At 44.5% G+C, this 4782-nt stretch overlaps 1 protein-coding gene across 5 annotated transcripts in view; it reads left to right on the top strand.

Annotated features, from left to right (window-relative positions):
- LOC137374745 (serine/threonine-protein kinase SIK2-like) overlaps positions 1-4782 on the top strand; it is a 57664-nt gene that overhangs the window by 15813 nt on the left and 37069 nt on the right. The window lies entirely within an intron of this gene.

Genomic DNA, 4782 nt, shown 5'->3' with positions numbered 1-4782 from the left:
AACCCTCCAGCAACAGGGGCCACTCTCTGAGCTTTTATCTCCTCTCTCCGCTGACTGCTATACAAACTGCAGGTTTACAGAGCTGAGGCCAGGGTTTGAAGTGCAGTTTTGGCCATTGATCAAGTTGTTTTGGTAATCAGGAGGGTCTAGTTGTCCTTTCCACATGAATTGTTCTCACTCAAGTGTAAAGCTCCTTTGTCCCTGGGCCAAAGGAAATCATTGAATGGCAGTTTCTGTCCTCCTGAGCTGAGACATGATGTTGCCTGAGAGTCTGGCTGTGGTCCCAGAATGTTCAACACGACATACTCTGCTTGCTTTCCCACTTGAACTTGTCGTTTCCTGGAACTGCACTGCTCTCCTTGCAGTTCTTGGTAATTACTCTTTTTGTCTGACGTATTTCGAGCAGTGTTATTACTCAGCCAGTCAGCTGCTCTTGCCTTTTAGCTTTCTTCATTGTGCACTCATCATGCATTTGAGTGTGCGTTAGTCATTTATTTAACCAATTTAAGGTAAAGTTCTAATTGTAAAACGATTAACTTGTATATTAACGATTTGGACGTAAATGTAGGGTGCATTATCAAGAAGTTTGTGGATGACAAAACGATTGGCCGTGTGGTAGATAGCGAGGAGGATAGCTGTCGGCTGCAGGAAGATATTGATGGTCTGGTCAGATGGGCAGGAAAGTGGCAAATGGAGAAGTGTGAGGTGATGCATTTAGGGAGGTCAAACAAGGCAAAGGAATACATGATTTAATGGGAAAATATTGAGAAGTGTAAAGGAGGTGAGGGACCATGGAGTGAATGTCTACAGATCCCTGAAGGTAGCAGGACAGGTGGATAAGGTGGTTAAGAAGGCATTTGGAATCCTTTCCTTTATTAGCTGAGGTATAGCATGAGATGGCTTGGCCATGTGAGCTGCATGGAAGATGGCAGGATCCCCAAAGACACATTGTACAGCGAGCTCGCCACTGGTATCAGACCCACCGGCCGTCCATGTCTCCGCTTTAAAGACGTCTGCAAACGCGACATGAAGTCCTGTGACATTGATCACAAGTCGTGGGAGTCAGTTGCCAGCGTTCGCCAGAGCTGGCGGGCAGCCATAAAGACGGGGCTAAAGTGTGGCGAGTCGAAGAGACAGCAGTTGGCAGGAAAAAAGACAGAGGCGCAAGGGGAGAGCCAACTGTGTAACAGCCCCGACAAACACATTTTTCTGCAGCACCTGTGGAAGAGCCTGTCGCTCTAGAATTGACCTTTATAGCCACTCCAGGCGCTGCTCCACACACCACTGACCACCTCCAGGCGCCTACCCATTGTCTCTCGAGATAAGGAGGCCAAAGAAGCATACAAGAGCAGGGAGGTTATGTTGGAACTGTATAACTCATTGGTTAGGCCACAACTTGAGTACTGTGTGCAGTTCTGGTCACCTCATTACAGAAAGGATGTAATTGCACTAGAGAGGGGACAGATGAGATTTACGAGGATGTTGCCAGGACTGGAAAAATGCAGCTATGAGGAAAGATTGGATAGGCTGGGGTTGTTCTCCTTGGAACAGAGAAGACTGAGGGGAGATCTGATTGAAATGTGCAAAATTTTGAGGGGCCTGGATAGAGAGGGGGGGAGGGGTCTATTCACCTTGGCAGAGAGGTCACTGACGAGGGGGCATAGATTTAGTGATTGGTAGAAAAATTAGAGAGGAGTTGAGGAAAAACTTTTTCACCCAGAGGGTGGTGTCAGAGAGTCATAGAGTTATACAGCACAGAAACAGGCCCTTTGACCCATCGTGTCTGTGCTGGCCATCAAGCACCTATCTATTCTAATCCCATTTTCCAGCACTTGGCCCATAGCCTTAAATACTATGGCGTTTCAAGTGCTCATCTAAATACTTCTTAAATATTGTGAGAGTTCCTGCCTCTACCACCTCTTCAGGCAGTGTGTTCCAGATTCCAACCACCCTCTGGGTGAAAAAATGTTTCCTGAAATCCACTCTAAACCTCCTGCCCCTTACCTTAAATCTATGCCCCCTGGTTATTGACCCCTCCACTAAGGGAAAAAGTTTCTTCCTATCAATGCCCCTCATAATTTTGTACACCTCAATCAGGTCCCCCCTCAGCCTTCTCTGCTCGAAGGAAAACAACCCCAGCCTTTTCAGTCTCTCTTCATAGCTGAAATGCTCCAGGTGATGGTCTGGAACTCACTGCCTGAAAGGGTAATTGAGGCAAAGACCCTCAACTCATTCAAAAGGAGTCTGGATATGCACCTCAAGTGCCTTAATCTGCAGGGCTATGGACCAAATTCTGGAAGGTGGGATTAGAATAGGTGGATTGTTTTTTGGCCAGCACAGCCACAATGGGCCAAGTGGCCTCTTTCTGTGCTTTAAACTTTCTATGATTCTATGAAAACATTCATTGGCAAAAATGATTTTATAAATAAATTCAAATTTCATACCCAGCAATTATACAAGAGATATCCACTGTCTTTTTCACAAGAACACAAGAAGTAGGAGTAGACTACATGGCCCATCAAGCCTGCTCCACCATTCAATACGATCATGGTTGATCTTGGGCTTCAATTCCACTTTCCCGCCTACTGCCATATCTTTTGATTCCCTGAGCGACCAAAAATCTATCTATCCCAGCCTTAAATGTATTCAACGACGGAGCATCCACAACCCTCTGGGGTAATCTCCGGAATACTCCCAAGGCCACGTGTGAGTGAGTACAGAAATAGGAGAATACACCTGATGAATGCATGGCTGGAGAGATGGTGCAGGAGGGAGGGCATCAGATTTCTGGGGTATCAGGACCGGTTCTGGAGAAGGTGGGACCTGTACAAGCCGGATGGTCTACACCTGAATAGGACTGGGACAAATATCCTCACAGGAAGGTTTGCTAGTGCTGTTGGGGATGGTTTAAACTAGATTGACAGGGGGATGGGAACCTGAGGGCAGTTTCAGATAGGACAGATTCAGAGCAGAGAACGGGAGGCAGAAAATTAGCGAGTGACTGAAAGACAAAAGAAGCAAAAGTTAAAAAGTGTGCAGCACAGGAATTTGGCAGTGTTAAAAGGTATTTATTTAAATGCAAGGAGTATAGTAAATAAAGCCAATGAGCTGAGGGCACAGATAGCATGGTTTCATTGCCATAATGGAAACCTGGTTTAAAGAGGGGCACAAAAGACAGCTTAATATCCCTGGATGTAGAGTTTTCAAGCGGGATAGAGAGGGGGATTAAAAAAAAAGGAGTTGTAGCATTATTGGTTAAAGAATCAATAACAGCTGTGAGGAGGGATGATATGCTAATTGAATCATTAAATGAGGCCATATGGGTTGAGTTTAGAAATAAAAAAGGGGCAGCCACACTACTAAGAGTGAACTACAGACCCCCAAATAATGAGAGGGAGGTAAAGAACAAAATTGTAGGCAAATTTCTGAGTGCAAAAACAAAAGGGCAATAATAGTTGGGAATTTCAACTACCCGACTATCAACTGGGATACAAACAGTGTGAAGGGCACAAAATTCTTGAACTGCATTCAATAGAACGTGTTGAGCCAGCACGTAACAAGCCCAACGAGAAGGGGCGCAATTCTAGATTTAGTCTTGGGTAATGAAGCTTGACAAGTGGATGAAGTAGCAGTGGGTGACTATTTTGGAGATTGTGACCATAATATAGTTAGATTTCGTATTATTCTGGAAAAGGACAAAGATAGAACAGGAGTAAAAGTTCTAAATTGGGGGAAGGGAAGTTTTACAAAACTGAGAGGTGATCTGGCGAAAGTGGACTAAATACAGCTACTTGAAGGAAAATCATTGGCAAACCAGTGGGAGGCATTCAAAAGCGAGATTCTACAGGCTCAGTGTAGACATGTCCCCATAAAGGAAAAGGGTATATTGCCAAATGTGGAGCCCCCTGGTTATCTAGAAGCATAAAGGGTAAGATAAAGCAGAAAAAAAAAGATTATGCCAGTCACAAAAAGCTTAATACTTCAAAAATCTGGAGGAGTGTAGAAGTGCAGGGGGTGAAGTAAAAAAGGAAATTAGGAAAGCAAAGAGAGGACATGAAAAATTATTGGCAGGTAAAATCAAGGAAAACCCAAAGATGTTTTATCAGTACATTAAGAGCAAGAGGATAACTAAGAAAAGGGTAGGGCCTATCCGAGATGTACAAGGTAACTTATGTGTGAATGCAGAAGATATGGGCATGAGAACTTTGTCTCTCTCCATAGAGGAGAGGGATGATGCATACATTGTAGTTAAAGAGGAGGAGTGTGAAGTACTAGATACGATGAGCAGAATGAGAGAGGAAATACTAGATGGTCTGACATCCTTGAAAGTAGATAAATCACTAGGGCCGGATGGATTGTATCCAGGTTATTGAAGGAAGCAAGGGAAGAAACAGCAGATGCTCTGAGGATAATTTTCAAATCCTCACCAGATAAAGGCGAGGTACCAGAAGATTGGATGTCTGTGAATGTTGACCATTTTTTTAAAAAAGGGTGTGAGGGATAGGCCAAATAATTATAGGCCATTCAGTCTGACCTCGGTGGTGGGCACATTTTTTAAAAATTCATTCATGGGATGTGGGCGTCACTGGCTACGCCAGCATTTATTGCCCATCCCTAATTGCCCTTGAGAAGGTGGTGGTGAGCTGCCTTCTTGAACCGCTGTAGTCCATGTGGGGTAGGTACACCCACAGTGCTGTTAGGAAGGGAGTTCCTGGATTTTGATCCAGTGACAGTGAAGGAATGGCGATATAGTTCTAAATCAGGATGATGTGTGGCTTGGAT

This window comes from Heterodontus francisci, chromosome 10, assembly GCF_036365525.1.
Source record: "Heterodontus francisci isolate sHetFra1 chromosome 10, sHetFra1.hap1, whole genome shotgun sequence".
Lineage (NCBI taxonomy): Eukaryota > Metazoa > Chordata > Chondrichthyes > Heterodontiformes > Heterodontidae > Heterodontus > Heterodontus francisci.
The sequence above is the reverse complement of the archived record's forward strand: the minus strand, read 5'-3'. Positions and strand labels throughout refer to the sequence as shown.